This window comes from Cheilinus undulatus, linkage group 6 (genome assembly GCF_018320785.1).
Source record: "Cheilinus undulatus linkage group 6, ASM1832078v1, whole genome shotgun sequence".
Taxonomy (NCBI): Eukaryota; Metazoa; Chordata; class Actinopteri; order Labriformes; family Labridae; genus Cheilinus; species Cheilinus undulatus.
Genome location: NC_054870.1, coordinates 53647177 through 53660048, shown reverse-complemented (window position 1 = coordinate 53660048; position 12872 = coordinate 53647177). Strand labels below are relative to the sequence as shown.

The 12872-nt window shown below is 41.9% G+C and overlaps 1 protein-coding gene across 3 annotated transcripts in view; it reads right to left on the bottom strand.

The window, feature by feature from the left end:
* LOC121510992 (signal-induced proliferation-associated 1-like protein 2) overlaps positions 1-12872 on the bottom strand; it is a 211792-nt gene that overhangs the window by 119615 nt on the left and 79305 nt on the right. The gene's annotated exons all lie outside the window — the stretch shown is intronic.

Below are 12872 nucleotides of genomic sequence, written 5' to 3'. Positions count from 1 at the left end.
GAACCTGAGCAGGTCTCTGGATGTTTACAGGCCTCAGTAACAAACAAGAAAAGGCTTCAAAGTTGGTTCAAGTCTTCTGATTTTAGAGGACGATTCTCCAAATATCTGCTCGTTCTCCTCTTGTTCATAACTGCTGTCTGAGTCAAACTAGCAGGACTGTTTTTTCACATGCAGAACTTCCAGTTTTACTACAACTGCTGAGCTAAAGGTTTGTTTTAGCATGCACATCATTTATCTGAGGATAAACCTTCTTTGTTGTGCAACTTTTTGAGTCTAATTGACAGATTGCAATGAAGTTTACATCCTGTGTTGACACGTCTTTCATGCAGATCATGCTGGATCATGTTTTCAGTGTAGCAGGGCTTTTATTGTGTTATTTTCTCTCTCCAGGGGCCTCATTTATAAAACTGTGCGTAGGAAAGATCACTACAGCTGGCGTACGCCGGAAACACAGGAAGTGCATGCGCACAAAAACTTTCAGATTTATAACAGAGTGCGCACGCACGTCCTACGCCTGTTTCCATTCATAAATCACAACCAACTCTAAAGTTGCCGCACGTGAGGGAACGCTTTGCCCCGCCCATATGGTGCCTATAAAAGGTCAGGCGAACGCCCTTGATGAATATTCAATGATATCAGTTTCACGATGGACCAAGACGGAAAACGAGCGAAAAAAAGAAATTCTACTCAATGTGAGGTCGCAAAATTAATAGGAGAGGTGGACACAGGCAGAGTCTTATTGGGTGGCCACAGTTTGGGCATCACTAACGCCAGAAAGGCTAAAGAGTGGAAGCGTGTGGCTGATGCTGTAAATAATGTTCCTCAGAGGGTCGGACTGTGGCTGAAGTAAAAAAGAAATGGTCTGACATGAAAGTGGAGGCGAAAAGGCGCATCGCTCTCATAGAAAGAGTGTCTGTGTGACAGGAGGGGGAAAGGGCACACCGGAGCTCATCCCCACAGACGACAAGCTGGCGGGGATCACTGGGAATCCCTCCTGAGCGGTGTGGTGACGGAGGCGGAGGGGGACACAATGAATGAATGAAAGAAGCAATCATGTCATTGATCCTGTCATTTTAATTACAATTATCATAAATGTAAAACTTTATTTGTATGGCACATTTTGGGAGCACGGTTACTGTCCGCCTTGTTGTTTATGTGAATGGATGTCATAATAACATGTAGGGTTTGTTTCACAATGACAGAACATGATTGAGTCAATAATAAAGGCTATGTGTGTGGGCACGCGCGCACGTGTGTGAGTTCACGCACTCCCTTCGACATCAATGTAAATTTTTCTTCTTTTTTCTTGTTTTTTCAAATATATCCTTCATATTTGTTATGTGTTGTGAAATGTGTAATGTTTGATTATTTCACACAAATGTATCAATTTCTCATTAGTCTTTAATTTCATCCTTCTACTGTTGAGGTCAGTTTCCCGTTTATCCAGATTTTGTGCGTACGGCAGGGTCAGAGCTGCCGTGGCACATTTTCCCATCAAGTTTGTTTTTTATAAATCCCAAACGTTACTTACAAGTGACGTACGCTTTCTTTTGTGCGTATGCAGCGTTTATAAATGAGGCCCCAGGACTTTGTTTTGTGAAATAAAGGAAGTATTCTTGGTGCTGGAAAAACCGTGTTAATTAGTGGGGATGCTGAGCATCCACACCATTGACATTTGTGTCGGCCGTTTTGTTTATTATTATTCTTCCGTGCCGACTATCTCCTCCTTCATACTTTGTCGTATCAACACCGTTTGAACTTTAAAAAATTCAGTTTCTTTGTCATTTGACTGCTATGACTTTTCTCATTTCTAACTTTTATATTTTTTCAAATAAAACTATTTTCATGCTATTATCAGCTATTTCTATGCTTTTTCAGCCACAGAATTCAAATTTCAGCTTCTTTTAGACCAAAATCAGTTATTTTTAGGCTATTTTCAGCTATTCTTAGGCTATTTTCAGGTTTTTTTAGGCTACTCTCAGCTATTTTTTTTCTTTTTTGAGCTATTGAATGCCATTTTCAGCTACTTTATGCCATTTTATCCTATTTTATGCTGTGTTAAGGCCACTTTCAGCTATTTTTAGGCTACTCTCAGCTATTTGTATCCTTTTGTGAGCTATTGAATGCCATTTTGAGCTACTTTTATGCAATTTTATGCTATTTTCAGCTATTTTAAGGCTACTTTCAGCTATTTTAAGGCTACTGTCAGCTTTTTTAGGCTACTTTCAGCTATTTTTAGGCTATTTTCAGCTATTTTTAGGCTACTCTCAGCTATTTTCATCCTTTTTGAGCTATAGAAAGCCATTTTCAGCTACTTTTATGCCATTTTATACTATTTTTAGGCTATTTTCAGCTATTTTTAGGCTACTTTAAGCTATTTTCATCTGTTTTGAGCTATAGAAAGCCATTTTCAGCTACTTTTATGCCATTTTATACTATTTTTAGGCTATTTTTATGCTATTTTCAGCTATTTTTAGGCTACTTTCAGCTATTTTCATCCTTTTTGAGCTATAGAATGCCATTTTCAGCTACTTTTATGCCATTTTATACTATTTTTATGCTATTTTCAGCTATTTTTGTGCTTTTGGCTATATTCAGCAGTTCTTCCACAATTCAGCTCTCAGCATCCCCACATAATTTCAGCTGAAATTGCAATTTTGATCTAGTTTCTTGTTGACATGAAGAATAATGCGGTTGAATGTTGTCATGGAAACACCGTCTGTATTTTGATTTGAAAACAGGGACCTGGTGTTGGTCTAAGAGAGGTCGGGGATGGAGTTTGTGTTGTGTGTTTGTGTGCGTCATGGACAGAGGCAAAGCTTTGCACCAAAAGAGCGGTGCCTTGAGCAAACACTCGGTAATCCCGGCTAAAGCTGGGGAAAGGGGCCGGGATTTAAGAGACAACAAAAGAGAAACCTCAGCGGGGAATCAAAGCTGTGACACTCCAAAGAGATCCCTGCAGAAGTTTAGACATCCACGCCACGCTGAGCACACCATGTGAAGACGCTGCTTCTTGTCACCGCAGCGTTAACATCGGGGCAAAGCTCACATCTGCATGAATAATAAATTCACTGTACAGAGGCGATGTGGGGTTAACCGTCTGAGGAATTCACGGCCTGTCAGAGAGCAAAAGCTGACTGGGAATGCTCCGCGAGGCAGAAGGTCAAATGGTGGTGGGAGGGCTTAAACGAGGCCGCCGTGCATTTGTACGCCTGCAGCATAGAGAGGGAGACAGTGGCCAAGCTTTTGGGCCGCATGTTTCTGAAACATGTCACTGGGGTTCCACATTCAGAGCTGACAATTTGCCAAAAGGATCTTAAAAGGATTATTGAGACTGTCATGTCAAACAGTGCCTCTTCTCTGTCCTCCTGTCACTCCACGCCGCAGACTGGCCGTCAAAGAAACGCTCCGTTTGTTCCTAATTTATTCTTCCAGGCTCGGAGACTTCACGCCAGAATGAGTATCTCCATATGTGACCCAGCACCAGTCTGAGTGGTGAACTCTACTGGACTGCAAGGGTGTCATACCACAAAAGCTGGAACAATACCAATTTCCCCCTAAAGATTTATTATTTTTCATTAGAATAGAATAACTTTGTTGTCATTGCTGCACAACAAACTTTGCTGTGTTTCTCTGGAAAAAAGAACATATAGAAAAATAACAGTCCTAAAAGTCGAGTGCATTCAATGCAATGTTAATTTAAAACCAGGGTTAATATAAGCAGAAAATGGCTCATGGTTATTGAGTCATACTGCAGAGGATGATAAGACCATATTGCACCTTAACAGAGATGCACCGTTAAAATAAAATCTGCATAAATGTTCTGCACATGCAAACTCACGGTGCATGAAGTGACATCCTGTAACGATCAGTATTAATGTTCCTGTACAGCTCAGTTCCATAAAAGCTCTGAGCTCGAATCAGTTTCTAAAACTTAATGCGTGAGATTTTAGGGTCCTAAAACTAAGTCCACATGGCAGCAAAGTAAAAAAGCTGGTATTATTTGGGGGCTTGTATCCCTTTATTCAGAGAGGAAAATGGAGGAAATTGGACAAGCAGGAAATGGCAGAGCTCGATAAGTCATTAAAAAAACATGTATATGTGCTTCTGTTATTTATATTTGCATTTCTACACTGATGTATCAAAATCTAGCTGCCGAGAAAACTAATCTTAGGAAGAGTTTGACATCAGTACACCTGCTTCAGATGGGGTGGATAGCAGTCACGTCTCAGCTGAGTCACTGCTTCACTTTTATTTCAGCGTGCATGTTAACAGGTCGGGGCTTCCAGGCTGCCTGTATGAGTGCCATCTCAGGGGCTGAGAATCTAGAGCACTGATCATCAACTGGCAGCGCGGGGGCCATATCAGGCCCCCCAAAGCTTCCTGTCCGGCCCCCGAAAGATCATTAAATTCAGAAAAGGAGGAAAAGAAGATGTTTTGGTTTAAAGAGTATCCTTTGGCTTTAAATATCTGCAGCTGTTTAATCCATCCCACAAACAGTTAATATGAAATAGTTTTAGAATGACTCAACATCCATCTTTTTTACAGAAATTTACTTTCAGTCAAACTTAAAGGGGTGAGGTTGGCAAGTGTCAGAAAAATAATGGGTGATAAATGGTAAAATGGGTTGTGGAGTGGCACAAAGGGACAAACACTGGTGAAAGAGTGGAGAAAACAGGAAAAAAAGGGTTCAAACTTCCAAAAAATGGGTTAAAAGTGTCAAAAATGGTGCAAAAAAAGTAATGAAAAGGGGTTAAAAAGTCTCAAAATATAAGAAAAGTGGAACCAAGAGGATAAAACCTGCTGGAAAAGTGGTTTAAAAGGAGTTAAGAATGGAAAAAATGGGTTAAAGAGGCAAAAAGTATCAAAGATGGGTTAAAAGTGGTAAAAACAGCACAAATAACCTGGCAAAGTTGGAAAAAGGGATTAAAGAGTGGCAAAATGGGTGAAAAGTGCAAACATTGATTTAAATGTTGAAAAAAAATTTAATGAAAAGGGGCTAAAAAGTGGCAAATAGGGAAAAAAAGGGGTAAAACATGCAGGAATAAGGGTTAGGAAGGGTTAAAATTTTGCAAAAATTGATAAATGAGGAAAAAAGTGGCAAAAAAGTATTAAAAATGGGTTAAAAGTGTCTGAAATGGGGGATAGATAGGGATAGATCTCACTGGTAATGACTAAAAATGTCCTGCATTTTGAAAAAACACACAAATACTACTATAATAATATTTCAGTCAGTCCAACATATTTCTTGAATTTTTGTGGATTTGAAAGTCCGGCCCCCAGGGTCTCTGTGGAGAATAGATCTGGCCCTTGTGCAGATGGACTTGATGAGCGCTGCTCTAGAGAGTAGAAGGCTTGCCGATGTTTTCTGTGCACATCTTGGCTAAAATAGAAGATGAAGAGAGAGACAGTCATGTGTGTAAGTTTTGGGCATGCAGGGTGCTAAGGTTTCATCATGGGGCCAAATGTGCTACAACCAGAGGAGGTTGGCCAGAGTGAAGCCTTTCAGCATTTCTTCTGTCTGGGCCTTTTCATTGCTGGTGAAACATATAAATCCAGATCAGATCAGATTAGGCAGGGCGCCATCTTCTGCATGCTAGTTTTGTTTTGATGTCTGGCTCTGGCACTTGAAGAATGGCCTGCATGATTATCCACACCCTTTGTAACCCATCTCCATGTTTGATCCGTATTAAAGGTGTGTTTTTCGGCTTCATTTATTCTATTGTGATAAATATTTACTGGATTAAACCTTCAGAACTCAAAGACTCAACCAGGATGATGGTGGTGATGATGGAGGATGATGAAGACTCCTGCTGCCTTTGACTGGTCGTCTGATGAAAGTGTTTGCAGTATCACACCTTTTACATTTCCTGTTCATGGCTCGACTATCACACCTCATCTCAGAAGTGAAATGCATGGAGGAGGAATTATGGAGCGCAGTGGTTTTGCAGAAAAGCCGGCAAAGGAGGTAGAAATGATGGGGAAACCTTGTGACCAGGAACGCTGCAGCTTGCAGGAGGAATCAGAGCACTCTGTATGTAAAACTCGGCACTGTTTTGGCACTCCTGCTTCCGGAGCAAGAGGCTTTGAGAGCCAGAAGAGCAGCTCTTATTCCTGAGTCTAGCCAAATGATCTGTATCTCTAAACAGAGATGCAATTCCCACCTCTACAAGCGAAGCTGAGTGGACATCAGCAGTGGAAATACAAGCAAGATCAGAGTTTTCTGCACCAAACTAGACAAACAGTGATGCTGCTGTGCCCTCTCTCCTGACTGGGAACAAATTAAGGTAACAGAAGAAAGTCTGTGGATACAGGTCCTTTCTATCCTAAGATTAGCTGTCCCCTTAGCTGAAAGCCTGAGTCCTAATCCACTTAAAACAGGTCTCTTCTGATTCTAAATTCCCATGGGTGTCAGAGTCCTGACTGTCCGTCAGTCAAAACGTCAAAATGGATGCTTCTCATTTGTCTACAGCAGGGCTCCTTAACCCTGCTCAACCAAAGAGCCAAACTGTTGAAAAATACATTAGCAAGAGCCACAATCTAAGTGGTGAAACGCGGCAATTAAATTAAGTCAAAGGTGGTAAAAATGGTCAAAAAGTGGCAAACACTGTGAGAAAAGTGGCAAAAATGGGTGGGAAGTGACCAAGTAATGAGTTAAAGTGGCAAAAACGTTACAAAAATGAGTTAAAGAGACTAAATTGGACAAAAACCAGAAAAAAGGTGGCAAAAATGGGCAAAAAGTGGCATTTAACTGCAAATGGGTGACAAGAGACAAAAAGGGGCAAAAAGCTGCAAAAAGTAGGATAGAAGTGTCAAAAAGAAGTGGCAGAAATGGGCTTAAAGGGGCAAACACTGGGAGAAAAGGGCAGAAACTGGTAAAAAATGGGAGAAAAGTGGCAAAAACATGGAGAAAAATGAGTGAAAAGTGACTGAAATGATCAAAAATCTGAAAAAAGGTGGGAAACATGGGCAAAGAGCAACAAGGAGTGGCAAAACAAGAAATTAGTGGCATTCAATTGCAAAGGCAACTTAGATGGGCAAAAAAGGGACAAAAAACTGCAGAAAGCAGGATAAAAGCTGTAAAAATGGAATTAAAGTAGGGAAAAATTGCAATTAAGGGCAATGGAAATATGCAGTCAAAAAACAGAGGTTGACGTTAAGTTTGACAATTAAAGCCTTCTGTGGAAGTGTGGGAAACAAACTGATTAATGTGACGTGCAATGGATCATTTCTGAGGTCAAATTTCCTGTAATAATTTGAATAATGTTTCAAATAAAAACATAAAAATGCCACAGATCACCACAGAGGAGCCACACGTTGAGGTCTGAAGGATGGTAGGAGAGAGAGCGGCCCCTGTCTGAGTCCTACAGGTCAGTGAGTAACCTCCTGAGAACCTCTATGGTCCACACGTCATGAAGGTGTTGAGCTCTGTTCATCCGTGCCGTATGGAACTTTGACCCGTGTGTAACAGGTTCGCTCGGTGTGTGGGTGAAACATGGTGTCCATTAGAGCAGCCTGGGGACCGGCGCTCGTGCTGCTGAGGGTTAAAAAGCCTTTGGGCGATCAGTGGGATCGATGTGCAGCTGAAGCTGATAAAAGCCTGGCCTAAAGTGACGACACGCGCTCTCGTCTGTGTGAGTGCTGCTGCGTCCCCGTATTTATCTCCGTGTGTGTTTGTGCTGAAGCCGAGGTGATGACAGATTTGTCTCCTCGATAAAACACTTCATGAAAAAAGGGGGAAAGGACACTTCCACACACTGTGAAAATGTCATCTTCAGTAAAAGCTGTAACAACAAAAGTGTAGTGACAGCAGCAGGGGGCGTTTCAATTATACATCGGCCTGCTTCGGCTCAGAACGAGGTTAAATACATAAAACAGCTAGCCCAGATTTTAGGCTTCACTGTAAATAATTAACTGATGAAGTTCACCGGGACGGTAAAAAGAGGGGAAGTAGAGCGGATCTGTACTCGTCCTGTTAGATCTTACTGCTGCCATTGACCATCAGAGCTGATAGCACAGACTAAAAACTCACTGAAGCCTGCAGCATCACTTCTCAGTGCATCTTTTTATCCTTGAGCAGGGAAACATCCTCAACATGATGATGTAGAGAAATCCTGTCCAGACTTCTGCAGCAGACAAAGACCAGGAAGCCGTACCTCCACTGAGACCCAGCTACGCAGCTCTTCTTTTGCTGTTATCAGAAGTCAGGGCCTTCTTCACGTTGATCGCCCACTGATGAGCCCAGTGCTGCTCCAGAATTTCACCTGTTTTAGCTGAGACCATCAGTAACTGAAACCTGACACTGAGGGGGTTTAATACGGTGGCCGAGAAGGGTCACAACACGTGCAAACGCCACAACACTTGCATATTCAGAAAACACCCGCAAACTCAGACAACGGAAATGTTTCCAGGGGACCATAATCAGACACTGGATGGATTTACGATGCTCTCAAAGACGTTTTTCATCATGAAATACCCAAAGATCACACAGTCGTTCACCTGGGTGTACGACCTGAAACATCAACAGAGATAAAGCCGTGGACGCTCTGGATTCATGGATGCTAACACCAGTTAAAGACCTGATCTTAAAAACACTTTAGGTGGATGAGCAGGTCATGGTTTAAGAGGATTAATGTGAACCTTCTCCTCAACTGGCTTCATAAGCACCTTTGGTCACTCAGAACACTTCATCGTCAGATCTTTGGGCTTTAATCAAGAATGAACAGAAACGCCAGGATGACATCAGTGTAGCTGTCTGTCCATTTTAAACTGACACTGCCAGGTGAGAGTCTTTCTTTACTTTCCCATCAAATACACTCATTCTGTTCACCAACCTCATCAACATCACACCCTAATGATGCTGAGCTAATGACAAAAACGTGGCTGATGTTAGCGGTGCTAGCATGCTGTCCTTCTTGCAGGTTAACGTTCACGTTCTAGAGCTGAACGCCGTCACTCAGAGCTTTGAGCATACGAGGCTTTAACCTGCCAGTCTCTCTGCAGCTTTCCATAATACTTGGTTTGGAGCGTGCTGCTGGAAAATCTCCATTTGAAGGGCAAATAGCACTTCACCCTGCACCTCCATTCAAACAGAAATGTCTACCACTAGATGTGACCACGCAAAGAACAGGCGTGGAGCTCAGTGGTAAGGGCAACAGGGCTAAGAGCTGGACCTGTCCTCATGTGGATGCAGATTAAAGTTAAGGTAATTATGCTGCAGTGGAACAAGCTGGCTCATGATTGTGGCCAACAAACCAGTGACAACAGCCTTTTTAGCTGGTCCAAAATGCAGCATGTGAGATTTTTTTCTCTGCATATGCCTCCCATTACATCTAGATCAGCGATACTCAACGTGTGGCTCTTTTGTGATTATTGGGGCTCTTTCATGTCTTCATTTAAAATATTATTCCCCAGAAAACCTTAAAAAAAGGAAACTTTTTGCCCTTTTTCACAATTTTTTGCCACTTTTCACCCCTTTAACCTACCGCTGCCATTAAATACTCCTTTTTTTCCTACTTTATTCCCATTTTTGCCACTTCTTTTTGTCACTTTTCCATTTTTTGCCACTATTATCCCTTTTTTGCCCTGTTCTATTTTTGTTGCCCATTTTTGCCACTGCTTTCTGCCACTTTTATCCCATTTTGCCAGTTTTCACAATCTTTTTGGCCACTCTTCATCCATTTTAGCTACCTTTTGCCATTTAATACCACTTGTTCCCATTTTTTGCCACTTCTTTTTGCCACTTTTCCCCCATTTTGCCACTATTATCCAATTGTTGCCCTTTACACCATTTTTTTGCCACTTTTTGTCCATTTAAGCTACCTTCTGCCATAAAATACCACTTGTGTCCTATTTTTTGCCTATTTTTGCCACTTCTTTCTGCCACTTTTATCCCAGTTTTGCCCTTTTTTCACAATTTTTTTGGCCACTTTTGTCCATTTAGGCTACCCTTTGCCATTAAATATCACTTGTTTCCTATTTTTGACCGTTTTTGCCACTATTTCCAGTTTTGCAACTTTTATCCCATTTTTGTCCTTTTTTGGAGATTGTTTTTGCCACTTTTGACTGCTTTTTGCTCATTTTTTGTCACTTTTCAATATTTTTTTTTTGCCATGTATTTCCCCTTTTTGACCATTTTTTCTACCTGTAACTTATTTTTTGTCACTTTTCACCCATTTTGCTACTTTTTGACCCTTTAGTTATTTTTTTCTCCCCATTTTTGACCCTTTTCATCCATTTTTGCTGCTTTTTGACCATTTTTGCCACCATTGTTTATTGCTACTTGAAGCCAGTTTTGCCACTTTTCACCACTTGGCTCTCTCAAAGGTATTTTCCAACCATTTAGCTCTTTGGTTGAGCAGGGTTGAGTAACCCTGATCTAGAATATCTTTTAAATCCTCCTCTGCCTCTAAAACCTCTAAATGTTCCGACACGGCCGTGTCTCTGAGAGCTCGCTGAGTAATCCTACCAAGAGACGGTGAACTTCAGAGTAAAATAACAGAGAATCTGCAGAAGAAGGTCAGGATTCTCTGGGTGTGAGAGGTGGAGCAGCTGTTTTCTATGGAGGCTTAAGAATGAGAAACTCAATCTGCTGAGAGCAGCAGACACAGACGCTCAGACAGTGAGAAGAACAGATATGTAGAACGCTGCGATGGTCCAGGGTCGGCATGCGATTCCAGCATCACCGAGGTGTTTTAATGAGGAGACCGTGGACCTCGGCATAGTTCTGCTGACCTTACGTTTCATAGGAGGGGTCCTCACACCCCGCGGCCCCCACGGGGAACAGCTGCAGCACACCCTCTCGCTCACCTCTCTCTTCTCACATGACTAATCGCAGCTTCTCCACAGGGTTCAGAGCAGAATCACAGGGAGGACATGACCGCTCCTCTCTGAGGAAGTGAAACATACACCCTCACACCCAACACAAGCCTGCTATTGTTCTGGCCCTCATTTCATCTGCTCTATAAAAATAACTGGGCTGCAAGATATCCGAGCCAGCGAGGGGAGGCTGCTCCTTCTGGAAACTTCGTCTCACTCAGCATTGTGCAAAGTGTTGATTTTAGAGGAAGCAGTCAGCTGGAAAGATCCAAAGAGCTCCATGTTGAGTCATTTTCTCTTTATCACAGCTGCAGCTGCAATGATTAATCGATTTGAAGGAAATTATTTTGCAACATTCTTGGCTCCTAGTTTACACCTAGGTGGGTATTTCTGAAGAAAAAAAAAGGCTTTTCATGCATGTTTTGCCCCCGAGTACACATGTAAACAGCCTTAAAGGTCAGAAGGTCACACTTTCTAAAACTCACTTTACAGCGTTTAAGTGTAGAGGGGAAAAAGGCCTTTTGGGCCTGCAACTCCACATTATGCACACGTTTCTCCTCTGATGTCAGTGGTGTGAGGTTATAACTTTCCTTTATATACTGCAATGGTGGAAAAAGCTAAACTTGTGCTAGCTGGACTTTAGGCAGGCTTTTACATACGCAGAGTCCCTCTCCTGCTGTGCTGATGGCATCTATTCATAGACACAATGATCTACAAAAGATCATAGAAACGGTCTGCAGGTATAACCGATGCTGCTGTTAGTGCAGCAGAGTGATATAACCTCCAGTGACGTTACTGCAGCACACATATTCTTAAAGCCCAGGTTGTCCTGAAAAAAGGACGTTTCGAGCTTGACTGTGCTCCACAGGGTTGATGTTTGACAAGCTTTGAAGGAACCCTGCATGATCAGACCAGTTCATCTTGTTGGGTAGATATTTGTATGTCTCATATACATATTGAACTAAAAAACTCACAAGATATCTGCATTTTGAGTCATTTGAGTTTATAAATTAACCAGGAGACCGCCACGTTTTGGTCCGCGCTGGCGCCGTGACATCACAGTTCCATGGTGATCCTCACTGTTCCTCTGCAGTAACCTGTTTCAGACTGGCAGCCAGTGTTAGGGCTGATCTCAGAAACACAGCACGTCTCACGCATGGAGGATTTGAAAATTTGAGGTCTCTTCTATTTTATATTTGCACCACGAGTGGTTATCTGTCCATCTAGACAGGAAAATGATAAATACAGAGCCATATTTACCTTGTTGTAGCAAATCTTTACGTCCACATGGGTAGAAAATGTTTGAAATCTGTTTCTTGATGAACCAGATGAAGGCCACAAGCTAAAATGTGTCTGTTTAATAAAGTTGTTGCCCAAACTTCAACACTTTATCAAGCTTTCTGTTTCCACACAGTTCAGGTAAAGGTAAACACAGAACCAAAAGACTTCTGGATTGCACCTTTCAAAGTAAACGTCCACTTAAGCATCTCTTTGGAGAAGCTCTGTTCGTATGTACATAATACTTTTATTTTGAAAGGCTCCAGGCACACTTTCACTATATACTGAATTCAGTCACTTGTAGGAGGTTCATAGAGGTAAAACTTAGAAGAATGACAGAGCTTTGACAGCAGGGAGACAAAACCAACCCACAGCAAACTCACAGCAGCAACAGCTGCAAGCAGCAAAACCGTCTGAAAAACGGTTACTGCTTAGCAAAGGAGAGGAGAGCTGCGGAACCGTGATGTCACATTATCAGCGCGGATCAAAACATGGCGGTCTCCTGCTGAGTTTATGAGCTGAAATGAACTCAAAATGCAGGTATGTGGGATATTTAGTGAGTTTTTTAGTTTAATATACACTTGAGATACACAAATATCAGGGTTCCTTTAAAAGGACCAAAATAGTTAAAAATAGTCCAGGCTTCAGACGGCTGCAACAGATCAACTCAGTTTGTCTTGAGCTGCAGCATTTCATAGCATAACAGCGTAAAAACAGTTTAAAGGTGATTTAACTCATGACTGACTTGTTTTACTCCTAAGATGATTCAAAGAAGC